Source organism: Dreissena polymorpha, chromosome 9, assembly GCF_020536995.1.
Source record: "Dreissena polymorpha isolate Duluth1 chromosome 9, UMN_Dpol_1.0, whole genome shotgun sequence".
NCBI lineage: Eukaryota > Metazoa > Mollusca > Bivalvia > Myida > Dreissenidae > Dreissena > Dreissena polymorpha.
The window spans coordinates 54525560-54545838 of record NC_068363.1 but is presented as its reverse complement, the minus strand read 5'-3'; the positions used below and the strand labels follow the sequence as shown (position 1 = coordinate 54545838).

At 35.6% G+C, this 20279-nt stretch overlaps 1 long non-coding RNA gene across 1 annotated transcript; it reads right to left on the bottom strand.

Moving 5' to 3' along the window:
- Positions 1 to 17277: 17277 nt before the first annotated feature.
- On the bottom strand, positions 17278 to 19868 carry LOC127843589 (uncharacterized). The gene is made up of 4 exons (XR_008032222.1): positions 19385 to 19868; positions 18704 to 18930; positions 18049 to 18156; positions 17278 to 17612 (listed from the first exon to the last, which is right to left on the bottom strand). It is a non-coding gene; the product is annotated as an uncharacterized LOC127843589 (long non-coding RNA).
- Positions 19869 to 20279: the final 411 nt, after the last annotated feature.

Genomic DNA, 20279 nt, shown 5'->3' with positions numbered 1-20279 from the left:
GGCTTAACGACTAATTATCCCAATATAACACTGTCATTGAATCGCACATTTCAATTATAATTATTCCCCTTGAAAGTTAAGGCGAGGTATAAAACCCGGAACTATCCGGAAATCTTTATGGTAAAACCCGGAACCGATATAAATGGTTATAACTTCATTATTATTCGTCCGATATTAATTATAATGGTACCGTTGTAAAGAAGATCCTCTACAGATTCTAACCATATCAAAAAAATTTCTGGCAGGGTCGTAGTCGGCCTGTAAATCGCGGACAAAGTCGGCCTGTTTTAACGTTTTTTTTTACACACGCAAATGCCGAGAAGAAAACCCGGAACCGATATAAATGGTTATAACTTCATTATTATTCGTCCGATATTAATTATAATGGTACCGTTGTAAAGAAGATCCTCTACAGATTCTAACCATATCAAAATATTTTATGGCAGGGTCGTAGTCGGCCTGTAAAACCCGGAACCGATATAAATGGTTATAACTTCATTATTATTCGTCTGATATTAATTATAATGGTACCGTTGTAAAGAAGATCCTCTACAGATTCTAACCATATCAAAATATTTTATGGCAGGGTCGTAGTCGGCCTGTAAATCGCGGACAAAGTCGGCCTGTTTTAACGTTTTTTTTTACACACGCAAATGCCGAGAAGAAAACCCGGAACCGATATAAATGGTTATAACTTCATTATTATTCGTCCGATATTAATTATAATGGTACCGTTGTAAAGAAGATCCTCTACAGATTCTAACCATATCAAAATATTTTATGGCAGGGTCGTAGTCGGCCTGTAAATCGCGGACAAAGTCGGCCTGTTTTAACGGTTTTTTTACACACGCAAATGCCGGAAAGAAAACCCGGAACCGATATAAATGGTAATAACTTCATTATTATTCGTCCGATATTAATTATAATGGTACCGTTGTAAAGAAGATCCTCTACAGATTCTAACCATATCAAAATATTTTATGGCAGGGTCGTGGTAGTAGGGGTGGTGTTGATGGTGGTAGGGGTGGTGGTGGTGGTGGTGGTGGTGGTGGTAGTGTTGGTGGTAGAAGGGGTGGTTGTGGTAGTGTTGGGGGGGGGTGGTAGTAAGGGTGTTGGTGGTTGTGGTGATGGTAGGGGTGGTGGTGGTGGTGGTAGTAGGGGTGGTAGTGTTGAGGGTGGTGGTAGTAAGTGTGGTGGGGGTGGTGGTGGTGATGGTAGGGGTGGTGGTGGTGGTGGCGGTGATGGTGTTAGGGGTGGTGATGGTGGTGGTGTTGGTAATAGGGCTGGTGGTAGCAGGGGTGGTATTGGTGGTGGTGTTGGTGGTGGTAGGGGTGGTGGTGGCGGTGGTGGTAGTGTTGGTGGTGGTGGTAGTACGGGTGGTGGTAGTGGTAGTGGTGGTTGTGGCGGTGGTGGTAGGGGTGGCGGTGGTGTTGTTGTTGTTGTTGGTGGTGGTGGTAGTACGGGTGGTGGTAGAAGGGGTGGTGGTAGAAGGGGTGGTTGTGGTAGTGTTGGGGGTGATGGTAGGGGTGGTGGTGGTGGTGGTGGTAGTAGGGGTGGTTGTGGTAGTGTTGGGGGTGGTGGTAGTAAGGGTGGTTGGGGTGGTGGTGGTGGTGGCGGTGATGGTGGTAGGGCTGGTGGTGGTGGTGGTAGGGGTGGTGGTGGTGGTGGTGGCGGTGATGGTGGTAGTGGTGGCGGTGATGTTGTTGTTGGTGGTGGGTGGTGGTAGTACGGGTGGTGGTAGAAGGGGTGGTGGTAGAAGGGGTGGTGGTGGTGGTGGTAGTAGTAGGGGTGTTGATGGTGGTGGTGGTGGTAGTACGGGTGGTGGTAGAAGGGGTGGTGGTGGTGGTGGTGGTGATGGTGGTGGTGAGACGCGACACGAGCAGCACGCTTCTCCATATACTCATCTCGAACTTGATGAGATAGTCCGATGGATTGAAGATGCTACAAAAGTTCCGCACGGTAGAAAACGACAGTCCGGTGGGGGCGATACTGCAGTAGTACATTCAAACCAGAAGGAACCATTGTCTGCACAGATTGTTGACGACATAATGGGTGCTTGTGAGGCTGGGCAAGGTAAGGTATCAACTGACATGCCTTTCAACATAAGTGGTGGGGATATATATGTGGTAGCTTTAGACTCATTAGCAATGAAAAAAGACGTTCGCGTGGACAAATATATGTGGGTAAATGACGGTCGCAGACGCTTTCCAAAGAAAAACCCAACGATGTTTAAGTCATTTTTCAAAATTAAATTAGTCGAAAACCAACATTCAAAATCTTTTCAAAAGCATATATACGAACGCTTAGAAAATGGAAATTTTGCAATTATACATTACCTTGGAGACCCCACCATATATACACCACTAGCACATGGGAATTCTAAGAGTAAGGAAACGGTGTTTATAAGAACAAATCCTTCTGTTATTGAACATATCAAGTCACGTGCTGATGATGAAACCGTTAGTGCTAATTTTATAGACAAAGAATTGAAATGCAAAGCTGAGAAAGGTACAGATTTTGGTGTAAAAACAGCAAGAAACGTTCGCCAGGTAAAAAATCATTTATACAAAAGTAGAAGTGAAAAACGTTATAGCAACGACGAAATATATAATCTCTGTGAAATTTCAATAGATTTAGAAAATTTTAACAAACAAATTGACGTCTTTCCATCCCTGGTGTGCATATCGGGGTTGGAAGAAATACTGACAGAATTCAATGAATTACTAATGTTCGACTCCGATACACCCCTAAAAATGTTTTATGACACAACTTATAAAATGGGGCACTTGTTTGTTAGTGTTCTGTCATATCAACATATTTTGTTTGAAGGCAATAAAATAGTGCCCGTAGCATTCATGATGCACGAACGGCGAGACGCAAAATTCCATGAAAGGTTTTTCAGTGTTTTAAAGGAACATATTCCAAATTTAAAAAGAACACATTTTCCGCTAATTTGTGATCACGAGGCCGGAATAAAATTAGCAATTCAGAATTCGCTACCCAACATACAAATTATTCACTGCTGGAATCACATACGAACAGACGTAACTACTTGGCTTAAGAAAACTAATGCAAAAAGTGATGATTTCTCCGTGTACACTAAACATGTGCAAGACTTAATGAAATGTGCAACTGAAGACGATTACACTGACCATAAATCTAAAATAGAACAAGAGTGGAGCCAGGAATTTAAGAACTATTTTGACAGACATTTGCATCAAACCATTTTGAATAATTCTGGTCGTTGGGTGTTAGAAAAATTAGGCATATACAATCCCTACTCAGGAATAACCAGTAACCCCGCCGAATCAATTAATAATATGATAAAAGCAATACAACACAGGAAAGAGCTACCGGTAGATTTAATATGTTTAAACTTACTAATGTGTCAAAAATCAGTTTATGCAGACATACAATGTGGTCGAGCAGGATTTGGTAATTTTAAATTAAGAAAAGACTGTGAATACGCCAGATTAGACAGAAGTGAAATTAATGTACCCCACATATCCGGTACACCGGATGATATTTTAAGACAAGCGAAAGAAGCACTAGAGCATTTCCAAAAATCAGGTGAAATTACTGATAAACCGATTGAAACCAATTTAATAACAAGAGAAAATGTCATCGACGGAGAAAAAAATAATTTGGAAATATTTAAAGATAAAAACATTACTTGTATTGACGATAAGGAATTAGGGGAAAGGAAGGGTATTGAAAAGAATATGTCCCAAAAAGCTTTGGCGGAATTTATAATAAATAATGATAAAATAAAATTAATCCCATCCATGAAAACCTTTATTGTTGAGGGAATACATGGCTCCAAACGTTTGGTGACAATCATGCCAAAAGAAACATGTAGTTGTCCGTCAACTGGACTTTGTTATCACCTACTAGCGGTTAAAATGACTCTGAATATTGATGGAATCTGTGATAAACGCACGGTTAAAAATCTCACGCTTCTTCGAAAAAATAGCAAACCGCGTGTTGCCAAAAAAACGGGACAAAAGAAACCGAAAAAAACCGACTTCGAAATTAACCCAGCACCCGATTCAATACTCATGACACCAACTGGAAAATCATGCGACACATCGCTGAAACAAAAGCTCGCCAATTTAATAGCATCAACCCCAAAAACACCAACGCCTAAAAAAAGAAGCCGGAACACCAACAATTCATTCACTTCTTGTAAACAAATAAAGTTTGACAACAATTTAAGTTCAATTGCAGAAGACGTTCTCGAAGAAGAAAACCATTTAAATATAAGCAGCGATGATTCATTTACCAGTGAACAGACGTGTTTTAATCAAATGATCATTGATGACGCGGAAGACGATAATGTAGAAATTGCAAATATATCTACAATAGATTTAGAGCTAGTTAAAAATCCATCCGGGTGGCTGAACGACCCAATAATAAACAAATGTCAGCAAATGCTAAAAGAACAATTCGCGCTTGACAGTGGGATGCAGAACACACTTCTTGCTCCGTACTTTAATCATGATTTAGGTACCTGGGATATAAATAAACGTTTAACGAAACAAAATCCCCCGTCCGCCCAAATACATTACAACGCCAGTAATCACTGGGTATTATCATACCAATCACAGAAAGATCGACATGTTATTGTGGTGGACAGTTTAAAATCTCCAAGAACTCTAAACAGTAGTATTTCAATTCAAATCGCTCAAATCTATGAAAATGGAGAGCGCAGTGTACAAGTACAAATACCCGACGTACAACGTCAACCTAATTACACAGATTGTGGTGTTTTTGCTATTGCCAATCTTACTGAGGTGTTACACAACAATTATGATGTAGATTTTTCAATTATCAGATATGATATACCAAGAATGAGAGCACATTTATTAGAATGTATTACTAAACAACAGTTTACAACATTTCCAAAAATAGAAAAAATGCCAAAAATGCCGTGTAAAGTAGCAAAAAGTTGTTCTATTAAGATTTTTTGCGCTTGTAAGTTGCCTGATATAGTTGGCGATATGGTGGAATGTGACTATAAAAGATGCAAAATGAATAGATGGTTTCACAAAAGATGTGTTGGGTACACAATGACAAACCAAGATGAAAAATGGTTGTGTCCATACTGCACATGGTAATTTGAGATGAACAAGCACTGAGATAAAGGTATGTGATTATGGTACAACAATTATATCTTAATGTTTATAAATATGATATCTATTTAGATATAATGTAATGATATCCTCCAGTACAGTTACTTTTATGGTGTCATTTCCATTATAACAAATTAATCTATCTCGTCCAATAAAATGCAATTTATGCCTTCGACATCCAGCCCCGGAAAAAGGGGGGGGGGATAACTTCCTATATACGGGTATATAGGGATGTGCCGAAAATACGGGGTGAGTTTTTCGACTAAAATTACTGATATGGGTATGGTTTTGAGAATCTAAGTATAGATATGTGTATTGAAATCCGAACTTTGCTTGTATTTAAATGCATATATATTTGAAAGTATTTTAAGTATCAAAATGGGTTTGATAAATTTCATACTGGATTTACAAATAGACAGATAATTCAATAAGTATACTGGACAAATCGTCATTGATTGCATTGGACTCCGAATATACAATGAAAAAAAGTCTAAAGGTATATTTACAATGATATGCACAACCATTTTTGTACTGCCGTCACTTTTTCGAAATTTAATTTAAACCACACCATTATTGATAACGTTTGTTTCGAACGCTAACCATTCTGACCATTTTTTTTTTACAAACCCGCGATCACGTAGAAGCGAGTTATTTTATGCCTATGGAAGTTTTCTAGTATGCATGACAAACACAAGATCCAAAATGCGTTTTGGGCTCGTTCGAATTTTTAACAAATATTTTACTGTTAACTAAAATGCCACGTCCGACTTGTCATTAAAATCCAGAGAGTCAAACGAAATGCACATCCACATTATGCTCTCTTTCAATTTATCTTAATATTTTTTAACCACATACACATGTATGCTCTTTTTTTAATCTTATCGAAGTTTACAATAATGCATGACAAACAAACAATCCTAAATACGTTTTGCATTTGATGATGCTTTGAATAAATAATTAACTGTTAAAAACAAACCACGTTCATATGTCGTCGCTAATTCTATCGAAAATGCGTTTAAACTATGTGTCGTATTCTGAGAAAACTGGGCATAATGCATGTGCGTACAGTGTCGTCCCAGATTAGCCTGTGCAGTTCGCACAGGCTTATGAGGGACGACACTTTCCGCCTTAATGGTATCTTTGCTAAGAAGAGACTTCATTTAAACGAAAAATGTCATAACAGCGAAGAGTGTCGACCCTGTTTAGCCTGTGTGGACTGTATGTTAAATATTTTGAGGTTAAACTAGTTTTTTTCGTCACTGAAATGACCACACACGATATACGTCACAAATCTCCTAATTTAAATGTAAAGCCACAAGGCAATGCAAAATTAATAAAACATTATCTTATGAAAATGAATGAAGATGTTTCGATTAAAGATTTATAAATTTACGGAAAAAGATTTTATGTTAGTCAATTGTGTTTTGCTATGAGCAGGGATGTGCGAATAACTGTAAACTTTTGCTGAGCAAGTCATTCATGCTATTATACAGAATTGCAGTTTACCTACATATTTTTCAAAAGGTCAGATAGCTTAATTGGTAGAGCAACCCAGGCCGGTATCATTAGATGGCTCATGGGTGGGTTCGGGTTCGAATCCCGATCTGAACTTCGTAGGTAAACTTGTGGTTGCAAGGCTGGAAACGGATAGTGTGACAATTTGTTTTCGGCGGGGTTTTGGGCTAACCGTTCAGTTCATCAGTTCGTCTAGTCACATGAAACCGTTTAATATGGCCTGTTTGTTGTTTAATTGCTGATTAACATATTTGACACAAATCGTGCAGTCCCGCTTTAACTCCTTATTTATGTTGGCTATATTGCACTTTACCGGTACGCTGCCATCATGGATTCCGAAATTTGCGCAACTTAACACTAATTATAAGGGCTTGGGTTATAGTGCGTACCGGTAAAGTGCAATTGCCCCGGACTGTTTAGTTGCTCTTATCCGCAGATGGTATTCGAACCATATATACTTCAGATGTGTGCCGACATAAGGTGATTTTATCTATTTTACAAACAGCAGCTTTTGTGCGATTTTAAAACAAAAAAGTTACTTAGTTACAAGGACTGTTATGTTGCTCTTATCTGCAGTTGGTTTTCGATCCATAAATGTTTCTTCCCGATTTGTGCAAAATAAGGGTTTATATGAACTACACGGTCGGCAAATTATCACCATTTTACAAACGGAAGCTTTTGTGGGCTTTTCAAACATTGCCTCGTGTGACCTTTTAAACTGCAAATATATCGTTCTAAATCATAAAACAATTTCAATGAAATGTACATGTAATTCTTTGGAAACGTTTTTCTAAGCAAGTTAATCATGCTATTCAACAGAATTGCAGTTTACCCATATATTTTTCAAAAGGTCAGAATAGCTTAATTGGTAGAGCAACCCAGGCCGGAATCATATCTTATTTAGATGGCTAATGGGTGGTTTCGGGTTCGAATCCCGATCTGACCTTCGTAGGTAAATTGTGGTTGCAAGGATGGCAACGAATAGGATGACAATCTGTTTTGGGCGGGGTTTTTGGGCTAACAGTTCAGTTCATTAGGTCACATGAAACCCTTTAATATGGCCCGTTTGTTGTTGAATTGCTGATTAAAGTAATAATTGAAAGTTCATTTCCTTACTTTTTAATAAAAGTCTTTACGAACTCCAGGTTCTTCTGCTAGAAGTGCCTTTAATGATTTAATTCAAATATTTTCTGTATATAAGTTGTGAGTTAGTTTCTTCACGGTGCGTATATTGTATATTGTCATCTAGAGTCCGTGGTTTCTTCTATTACAGATTAATTGAGCTCGCTTTGATGCATCGCCTTATTTCATATTATGCTTTCTCACATTTTTTTTTTACATATTTAGAAACAGTGGAAGAAAACCATAACAACGGTACCAAAAATGTATGGTCGGTTAGAAAAAGGATGCTTTTATAGCCCCTTTTAGCTTTTACGTGTTTTCCTCAAGACATTGTTTTGTGTACAAAAACAAAACGGTATTTTTCGGTCAATTTTGACCGCGATTTACAGGTTGGCACTGACCCTGCCATAAAATATTTTAACATGGTTAGAAACTGTGGAGGTTCTTCTTTGCAACGATACCATTATAATTAATATCGAATTAATAATAATGTTTTTATAATTCCCTTTTTCCTTTTCAGGGTTTTCTTTACGGCATTTGCGTGTGTAAAAAACCCCCGTTAAAACAGGCCGACTTTGTCCGCGATTTACAGGCCGACTCTGACCCTGCCATAAACTATTTTATATATTATTAGAAACTGTAGAGGAACTTCTTTACAACGGTACCATTACAATTAATATCGGACGAATAATAATGCATTTATAACCATTTATATCGGTTCCTGGTTTTCTTTACGGCATTTGCGTGTGTAAAAAAACCGTTAAAACAGGCCGACTTTGTCCGCGATTTACAGGCCGACTACGATCCTGCCATAAAATATTTTCATATGGTTAGAATCTGTAGAGGATCTTCTTTACAACGGTACCATTATAATTAATATCGGACGAATAATAATGCATTTATAACCATTTATATCGGTTCCGGGTTTTCTTTACGGCATTTGCGTGTGTAAAAAAACCCGTTAAAACAGGCCGACTTTGTCCGCGATTTACAGGCAGACTACGACCCTGCCATCAAATATTTTGATATGGTTAGAATCTGTAGAGGATCTTCTTTTCAACGGTACCATTATAATTAATATCGGACGGATAATAATGAAGTTATAACCATTTATATCGGTTCCGGGTTTTCTTTACGGCATTTGCGTGTGTAAAAAAACCCGTTAAAACAGGCCGACTTTGTCCGCGATTTACAGGCCGACTACGACCCTGCCATAAAATATTTTGATATGGTAAGAATCTGTAGAGGATCTTCTTTACAACGGTACCATTATAATTAATATCGGACCAATAATAATGAAGTTATAACCATTTATATCGGTTCCGGGTTTTCTTCTCGGCATTTGCGTGTGTAAAAAAAACCGTTAAAACAGGCCGACTTTGTCCGCGATTTACAGGCCGACTACGACCCTGCCATAAAATATTTTGATATGGTTAGAATCTGTAGAGGATCTTCTTTACAACGGTACCATTATAATTAATATCGGACGAATAATAATGAAGTTATAACCATTTATATCGGTTCCGGGTTTTCTTCTCGGCATTTGCGTGTGTAAAAAAAACCGTTAAAACAGGCCGACTTTGTCCGCGATTTGCAGGCCGACTACGACCCTGCCATAAAATATTTTGATATGGTTAGAATCTGTAGAGGATCTTCTTTACAACGGTACCATTATAATTAATATCGGACGAATAATAATGAAGTTATTACCATTTATATCGGTTCCGGGTTTTCTTTTCGGCATTTGCGTGTGTAAAAAAACCCCGTTAAAACAGGCCGACTTTGTCCGCGATTTACAGGCCGACTACGACCCTGCCATAAAATATTTTGATATGGTTAGAATCTGTAGAGGATCTTCTTTACAACGGTACCATTATAATTAATATCGGACGAATAATAATGAAGTTATAACCATTTATATCGGTTCCGGGTTTTCTTCTCGGCATTTGCGTGTGTAAAAAAAAACGTTAAAACAGGCCGACTTTGTCCGCGATTTGCAGGCCGACTACGACCCTGCCATAAAATATTTTGATATGGTTAGAATCTGTAGAGGATCTTCTTTACAACGGTACCATTATAATTAATATCGGACGAATAATAATGAAGTTATTACCATTTATATCGGTTCCGGGTTTTCTTTTCGGCATTTGCGTGTGTAAAAAAAAACGTTAAAACAGGCCGACTTTGTCCGCGATTTACAGGCCGACTACGACCCTGCCATAAAATATTTTGATATGGTTAGAATCTGTAGAGGATCTTCTTTACAACGGTACCATTATAATTAATATCGGACGAATAATAATGAAGTTATAACCATTTATATCGGTTCCGGGTTTTACCATAAAGATTTCCGGATAGTTCCGGGTTTTATACCTGCCCAAAGTTAATGCATATGATAACGAATTCATCAAACGTTATCAAACATTAGTAATTTGAATTGCATCGGATTCGCACAATATTATGTGGATGTAAATCCGATCCGGTTGTTGTTTATGTGTCAAGCTCATTTCGTCAGTGACTGAGTGAGATATAATAAATTTCTTCCGTAGTAAAATCTACTGTAAAGTACACAATGATACTTACGTAATTCTGTCGTATCCGTCTGAATAAACATCCGCTGCACAAAATATAGACATTTGTATTAATGATAATTAAACACAATCATATTTTCTGTGTTTATTGAATTAATAACACTGAGTTTCTTTGTCGCGTTAAAAGATGGCGGATGTCTAACGCTGTTTGTGAAGTGACGTCACAATGTTTATCTGTGCGCGTGCCCTTTCCCATAAAAGTATTTAAACACAAAATACTCGAAAACTTGATTTTTGCCAGGTATAACGCCTACGCCAACAGGTAGATCGCATTCTTGTCCATACACATGTCAAAATTTCAGCAAACGTGCTGGGCCAGTTTTCAAGAAACTCAAATCGCGGCTATATGCCTCAACTTAACGAAACTTAGCCCCCTTTATCATTCGTTCGAATGAACGTCATCAATGATGACGTCCAATACATCACTCATTCCATATATAAAACTCTGATTTTGCTGATTGACACTCGTCATTAAACCATTTGTTATTTTGAACATGTTGATATTTTTCATTTTTGCCAGTTTTTATAGTTTTCTTAAACTAGAGTTGCGACACCTTAAGGGTTTCGCGTGATGGAATGAGTGGAGAGATGAAATCAAATTGAAAATCGATTATTTCTAAAAAAAAATGGTACGAAAAAATATGTGGGTAGGAAAAAAAAACAAATTTGGGTACGAAAACAAATTTGAGTACGATAAAAAGGGTACAAACAAAATAAGGGAACGAAAAAACTATTTTGGTACGAAAAAAATGGGTACAAATAAAAAATAAGGTACGAAAAAAATTGTGTACGAAAAAAAAAATGAGTACGAACAAATGGGTACGAAGAAATTTGGGTGCGAACAAATTTGTGTACGAAAAAATTGGATACAAAAAAATGTGGGTACGAAAAAAAAATTGGTTATGAAAAAAAATTAGGGTACGAAAAACAATTTGGGTACGAAAAAAAAGGTTCAAATAAAAATTTGGGTACAAAAAAAAATGGGAACAAAACGAATATGGGTACGAAAAAAATTTGAGTACGAACAAATGGGTTCAAAGAAATTTGGGTTCGAACAAATTTGTGTAAAAAAAAAATTGGGTACGAAAAAAAATTTGGTTATGAAAACCTATAGGGAACGAAAAAATTAGGGTACAAAAAACTATTTGGGTACGAAAAAAAAAGGGTACATATATAAATTTAGGTACAAAAAAAATTGGGTACGAAACAAATGTGTGCACCGACGGACAGACGAAGCGGCGACTATATGCTCCCCCTAAAAAATTTGGGGGGGAGCATAATAAACAAGTTATGGCAATTTAAAGGTGGTACGCAAACTTAATAATAGATTTATCAATTATATGCTTATTCTAAGTGAAAAAAAGGCCATAATTGTTACAAAATGCTTGATACAGTTATCTGCTCTTGTTTATACATTGGGGTCATGTTGGTTAATAAGCAAAATACATGGTGTATGAACGCAATATGTCAAGGGACATAAAAAATATTTGAGGTCATAATTATGCAAACTTTAACATAGATTTATCAATAATATGCATATTATTCTAAGTGAAAAAGGGCCTAATTCTGTTAAAATGCTTGATACAGTAAATGAGTTGTCTGCTCTTGTTTATAGATTGGGGTTATGTCGGTAATGAAGTATGCAAAATATAAAAGCAATATGTCAATGGACATAGGAAATATATTTGAGGTGGTACGCAAACATTCCAATGCGCACGCCGACGCCGGGTTGAGTAGGATAGCTCGACTATATATATTTCATATATAACAGTCAAGCTAAAATGTAAATATACCATAAACAACAGGCTAACCTCAATCACAACTTTAATGCAATGCTTATAACAATAGAATACAATGATATGCCAGGGATTGAAACTAACTGTTTACTATTGTGGGCAACCATCTTTAGTATTTTGGTTGCCCAGATAAAGAATAACGAGCCCAGAAATATGAACATGTTAATATTATACATTCTTTTAATAAAATAATAGATAATTAAATACATTTGCTGACAACACATGTTCAATGCATGATGTTTTATTATGAGCCTGAATTGAATCATGTCCTATTCCTAAATGATGAATGTTATTTAACTAGTATTGATCCATGGTGATCAATTGTTTTTCAATTTTTATTGCAGTGAATTGTTTTAAGCTTTAAAAAAAAGAAGTTTACCAACTTTTGAAATTGAGTTGCCCAGGCCAAAATCTACTTGCCCCGGGTTCACGGTAAACCACTTATTTCCATCCCTGTATGCTCTTCATTTTCTGTTCTTCCATCCCATTCTCAAAATTAAATTTAAAGCCGATATTTTTTAATAACATTAGTATGAATTACTAACCATTATCACCCAAAAAACAATTTTACAAAGCTGTAATCCCGTCGTAGAGATTTAGTTTACTATTATCAGTGTTCTCTTTAAATACCGGCTGCTAGCGATCTTGCCGGTTACATTAACTCTTGATGCCGGCTACTTTTCCCAAATATATCAAGTAAATGTCACAAATGCTTTGGTTTTACTGCATAGTTGCCGGCCATATAACTGGCTACTCAAATTTTTCTGGAAAACACTGAACTATGCATGACAAACACACAAAAATTAAATACATCTTAGATTCATTGTAAAAAATAAATTGACACTTCCAGCTTGTCGTCACTAAAATCCAAAGATTCAAATAATTTTCCACGAGATACGTCAACAATTGCGTAATCAAATGAATGAAAAATAAAAGTAAAGAAAGCCGGATTTTACATAAATTTCAGGTTGAAACACAACAAGGTAAAGGTAGTCGGTGAGATATAATAATAATACAGTTAGTAAGGCTCGTACCCTGGGTACGGTAAATATACTAAAACATACCCGGGAATTTTAACACTAAATCGGTTGTTGTCGGCTATTTTGTAAAAATTAATTATGTTTACATTTATGTCAATTTTCTGTTAAATGGCATTTATACAATGTATTATCAAAACTCATTTTTACAATCATTAATGTGATTCAATTTAAAATCTTAAATTGTTTAAAGTCGCGTCATTGTATGACGTTGTCAAGTATATTTTCCGCGATGTCGCACGTTCACTTTTTACCGTCATAGATTTTTTTAAAGAAACATTTTTTGGTTTGCGAGGTCCGTTAAATGGGGAACACCATATTTGGTATTTATATTATGTTTTAACAAATAATTCATGCTGTGTAATAAATATTGTATAAGATATTTCGATATTTATTGAAAATGTTTCAAATTGTTATTTATGAAACCTTTTATTCTAATGAGTGTATGCTATCATATTATACTTCGAAAAGCAGATCTGTTGTACTATAATCGTATTATTCATTCTTTATTGTTAATTTCATTTATTGTAGAGAATCGTCAATGTTACATCTAGTCGCCAATCCTTGTCGTTAGTGTTAATTTTCAATGCTTGTTATCATTGCCGTCAATGTTAGTCGTCAATCCTTATCGTCATTATACATGAAGGAAATAAAAGCAGAAACAGAGACGTATTCTTGATTACTTGATTATTCCTACGGCGTCCTCTCAACACTCATACTAAAAAGCATGTTGATGCAGATTTTTTTTAAAGAGAAGTTTCTTTGAGGTAAACAATATTGTTTTACTTTAATCGCTAGCATGTTTAACGTCTTTTCGACATCGGATTTTTGGCAGATATACAACTCGGATACAATCTAATATTTGCGGGTATGTTTAAGTTTCTTTACCGTACCCGGGCTACATGTAAGTAAAGTTAAGAGTACCCGGGGTACATGTACCGGTAAGTAGTACCCGAGCCGAGAATGTCAATTGAAGGTGTTAGAGATGCATTGAACCATAAGATTAAAAAGGGTAATTAACCACGGGCTTATTAAAATTAAAACGATGACATTACATTGTACCAGCTGTTTATTGTTGTATACTGTAAGCTTGAAATATTTTAAATAATGTAAACAACTTACCTTGTATAAAGTTGGCACATTGTTGTCAGGTGTAGAAACTATTATACTTATTTCTGTTAAGTTGCACTGGCTGAACCAAAAGAATTATGTAGTCGTTTCTAAATAATCACGAAACAATCTACTAATGCATATATGCTTGCCAGTTGCTGAGTTTGTGCATTTCCATTCATTATACTATCGGCCTTGGCAAACAGCGTAGACTCAGATTAGACGCCGCATGATGTCTGCTCTTTGGTACGCAGAAGATTTGCATATCCACGGGTGTTTTATGTCAAATGTTATGGTTTTTCAATAGATCGTATACTTATCTACAAAACAGCGAATTAGCGCTCACTTGACATCATTTTTAATTATGTTATTTTGTTAATACTTTCTCGCGTTCTTTTCGCCTTTGGTCGACGCCGTCTGCTATTTCAAACGATGAAGATTTCCATATCCACTGGCGTTTTTTTATGTCAAATATTAGTGTTTTCCAATGGATCGTATACTTATCTACAAAACAGATAAGTAGCGTTCACTTTACATCGTTTGAGATGATGTTTTTTTGTAAATACTTTCTAAGCGTTCATTCTGACGAAGTCGACCATTTTGACGGGTGTGAAGAAATACCGAAATTCGCGTAATTACCAAAATCCCCAGGAATCCCCGAGATCCCACGAAATCCCCATTAATATTGATTATTTATCGAAAAACTGCGTATTTTAATATAGATTGTTGCGAAATACACTGAAATCACTAATGAAACATTGTTTTTATCAAAGTTTGATTTCGGGGATTTCGGTAGGGTTTCGGTATATCCACATACCGCATTTTGTAATTCCGGTTATGTAAAACTTGCGAAACTTTTTCGTGATTTAATCAAAAACTAGATTTTTCACAGGTAAAACGCCTACGCCAACAGGTAGATCGCATTCTTGTCCATATACATGTCAAATTTCAGCAAAAGTAACCGACCAGTTTTCAAGACTCCCAAATCGCGACTATATGCACCAACTTAATGAAACTTAGCCCCCTTTATCATTCGTTCGAATGAACGTCATCAATGATGACGTCCAATACATCACTCATTCCATACCAGACTTGCGACACCTTAAGGGTTTCGCGGGATGGAATGAGTGGGGAGATCATATACAATTTTCAGCTTTCCGGAAGCAAGGACCCTCTGGACGTGAAACATCAGCTTTCCAACACTATATGATTCCAGTTCCAAAGCACATATTGCATTAGTTCAATGGGAAGAACATAAAACGTCATATTTACAAATCTCTGAAAAACAAACAGTGCTAAAAAATATTTAAAGTAGTCATTTACTATTTAATTGATTATGTCCTCTGATTGTTGCATTTTTAATTTAAATATGTGTTCCTATATGCATTTATTGTTGTATTGACTTAAAAAACTAAAATGGATGCCAATTCTTAGTTTGCTGTCTAAGTCTACCCTAAAATTATACATGTTTCTTGCATAATTGAATTATCAAAAACTGCATACTTGTAAAGGCATTGTCAGAGTTATTTGGTTAAGTTAGAGACAAAGTAAAGCAAATATATTCATTTTTCTTAAAATGAATCATCCTCTGAAGCCCCCACTGGGATTCAAACCCAGGGCCCGTATTCACCAACCACCTAAGTATTAAGGCTAAAATTTTCTTAATTATCTAAGAATTTACCTAAGGCAAAAATTTCCTCAACTTTCTTACTAAGTAAGTCCCTTAGGTAGAACCTAAGGTAAGATTTGTCCTTAAATACTTAGGAAAAATAAATGCGTTTTCGTTTAAAAATAATTCTATAACTGGAATCGTCAAGCCAAAAATATTACTATATTTAGAACATGACGTTGAAAAGTGCTCGCAAAATGGCGGAATGTTATTAGCGCACAAATGTGTTGATAAGAAAAATCTTAATATTACGTGTAGATGATGAATAAATAATATAAAAAGTGCATAATGTAAGAGGTTTACGCTTCCGGCATCTGTCGAAACAGCTGTCACAAAATATCTGTATCGATTTTATGCTGTTGTCGTCAATCTCTTAATCAACAACAAACATGTACACAAATTTGGAAAAAACACGGAAGTGAATGCAGACGATAGTTGGAAAAAAATGGCGAAACAACGAGCGCCCAACTTTACATTACAAGAAAACACCCTCCTCGCTCATTTGATGGGTGAAGAGTACATGAACTTCGGTATGTCCAGGCATAAACTGGACAGACATAGGTTTACCAGCCGTAAGTGTTATTATAATTTTTTATCGTACCGGTATATTAATTACTTTCGATAAGTTTATTCCTTAACATCCAAACACTTTAATTGCAGATATTTTTTTTTGACTGCCTTTTAAAGTATGAACATAATTAAGTATTTTATGGCAGCGATTATTCCCCTGCTTTATAATGTACCCGTAAAAGGTACTTTCCCAAATGAAGAAAAACTACAATTGCTGTCTGAAAATTTCCCAAAAGGAAGGCAAATGCCATCAATTTTGTTCCATAAAAGAGCATTATCTGCAAGTTAACAAATAAAATTATTACTTTGCTTTTGATACCATTGAGCAATTAAAAAACCCTATCATTCCCAATTGGAATATTTCATGAAGCGAAATTTCCCAATTTCAGGATTTTTCGCACTAATTTCTCCAAATGGGTAAGGTACTTTTCCTAATTGGGGAAGACAAATGGCTGTATTGACGTTTATGTATTAACTATTAAGCCATTGTTGTTATTCAATTTAGGACAGTTCATTAATATTATCAATGTCTAATTGAAAAATTGTATACAGTAACTTTAGTAAGTTTAAAATGCTCTCAAAGCTTAAATAGTTGTTTCAATTAAAAATGCAAGTCATTTGAATTAACAGGTCTGAGACATGACTTATTCAATGTGAATATGAGTTGCGTTCTGAGAAAACTGGGCATAATGCATGTGGGTCAATTGACGTCCCAGATAAGCCTGTGCAGTCCACACACTCGCTTTTACATTTTTCGTTTAAATGAAGTCTCTTCTTAGCAAAAATCCAATTTAGGCGTAAAGTGTAGTCCCTGATTATTCTGTGTGGACTGCAATATCTGGGCTAATCTGGGATGACACTTTACGCACATGCATTATGCCTAGTTTTCTCAGATCACGACACATATGATCTAAAAAAATGTATTTGCTACTACATTCCTGTAACGAAGGCCATCTTCATTTCCATGGTAATTTTCAGGATGATCTGGTAAGGCATCTATGTCCAAAGGATCCATTGGCAGATTTCGCATGTTGCATATGTTGTGCAATACAGCACATGACAAAATCACCCTGTTAATAAAAATATTAATTAAGTTACACAAGTTGCATAAAAATGTCATAAAAACCTGAAATATGTATAACATGTAATTATAACATAAATAATACTTGAAACATATGCATTTTTTGTTCATGTTAGTCACATTAATTCAGGTGCTGTTTAGAGTGTCGTTTTTTTCAAGACAGGGGCAAAATATTAATCATTAATGTTACTTAAAATGAAATTACATTAAAATTTTAAGTTAGCTGTAGAGTCATACAAGCATATTTATTTCAAAAATACTTTTTTTGAAGCTGTGTTGTGTTAACATAAAATTTAATCTTCATGTAGAGAACAAAACTATATCTCTCAGTGACTAACATATTCTGTTAAACTATTAAATTTGTCGTAGTGACTGATCACTGTGTATCAAAGTAACATGATTACAGGTTCTTATAATGAACTCACTTGCATGACTTTAATGGATGCAATCTAATTTCATTGTGCAGAATCGCCCATCTCCTTTTCAAAATCCCTATGGAGCGCTCAACCACAGATCTCGTACGTTTGTGTGCCCTTTAATACAAAACTAAATGGTTAAATTCTTCTGATGATTGATTTTATCTTTTGTAGTAAAAGCATTATTGCATGGTCATGAAGAAGTGGATAAAGAAGTGGATAATATTGCATGGTCATGAAGAAGTGGATAATTTTTCCCTGATAAAAGCAACATTCTTTTATATTTATTGAGTACCCAGAATTGCACATCATTATTGTATAACTTAATACTTTTTATGAAGTGTAATACATTAAAAACATTTCATGAGAATTACACACAATATGAAATTATAGAATTAACATAAATCAGACATGCACATATAAGCACCAAGGGTCTTTACATTTTGCTCAGGAACAAGATGGAGTGGAGGAGCATTTATTTGAGGTCAAAGTAATGAAATTCTTTTAGAAGAAAATCATAGAAACTTAACTGTCGCTCATAAAGTTATTAAACATTGCGGTGAAAAATTCATATTGATTGCTAGGTTTGCTTTTATATGAGCTATGGTGTTGTTATGGAATATCTGTTACTATATAGTAGAATTTACAATGTATTTTTTTTAACCTGTTGTAAATCAGCTGGTGCTCATCAGCCGGATTCATGAATGGAGTCAGAAGCCATCTCTTGCACGGATAACCTGAATCTCACAGGAGATATTGGTGTTGGTCATGGACAATGTTCTGCTCCATGATTTGATGTAAGCCGCTTTGCCTGAGTATTCTGGCATCATGGACAGCACCAGGCCATCGCGGTACAATGTCCCTAATAAGACAATTGGCATCAAACATGATCTGTAAAAAAAACATTATATGGAGATACAAACATAGTAGGCCTATTAATATTCTTTTCCACTTGTATATTTTTTACCACTGTTATATATGTAGCATAGTACACTATACCATATTAGAAAAACATATGTACAACAAATAAGACGTTATATTAAAATGTCATTCACAATCCATGCATTTCAGTATAAAAAGAGAATATACGAAAGAAGAATCGCAAATTGGCTCCCAATTAATTATTGGAATTTTTTTGGCATTTTAAACCAAATAAGCATGTTTATTGTGCACATTAGAAAAGGTTATCAGAATAAATCATAAACTGTATGCATACATTGAAAATGTGTTTATATTAGTAATGATTAAACTTAAAAAAAAACATTGAACACTGATTCACAAAGTCGAAGAATTTAATAAAATATATATAGCTATGTTTTCGATATTTTGACAATAACAACATTACCTGAGTGTTTATGGAATGATATCCCATCCGGTTGACATACGCCGGTTCATCCACATGTGGGGCTTGTATTTGGACATGTGTACCATCTATTACCCCAATTACATTTGGAAATCTGGCAATATTGTAGAAATCCTCCTTTATTTGGCGGATTTCTCCCGCAGCAGTTGGTAGATTTATGAATTGTCTTACAATTTCAGGCTCTGTCAACGCATCAGTAACCTGTGTAATTACCCGTGAAACTGTGGGTTGAGAAACCTCATGGACATCACCATCATTTAGTTGAATGGTAGATGTCGCAAACTATCATAATGAAATGAGAATTTTTTCGATACTGTTCAAACTATTGTTTCTGTTGTTTGTTGGTGCAATTACAGGAGTAAGTAGGTCATTCAGAAATAAAATCCCCTGTCTGTCCAAACGGTAGCGTTCAATAAGTTCAGAATTTTGTAGACTGTCTAGTAAATCTACCCTGTGAATAAAACGTCTAGCCGTTCTGAAAAAGCAAATAAACAGAAAAATAGTTTGCACTTACTTCATAATTCCGTGTTAAAAGTAATACACATATTCGTAGACATTGCAAAAGGGAAAGATAAACACAATCTGACATGCGATACAGTATAACCACATTGTCAGATATGTAAACACATCCCAGGCACAAGTACATAAAGCCTGCTTGTTTCCTATTATTTTCATCTGTTCAAATATATGATGCATACTGAGAAACGACGATAAATGATACAAAAATCTATTGTTGTATTCATGAAATGAAATTCGCGTTAGATGACAACGATTTTACTTCCGGTAGAGTGTTTAAAAACCGGACTTTGAAAGTCAACGGAAAACATATCGGTCTCTGTTAAGAACGGTGATACATTTCAAAGAAAAAACATACCTT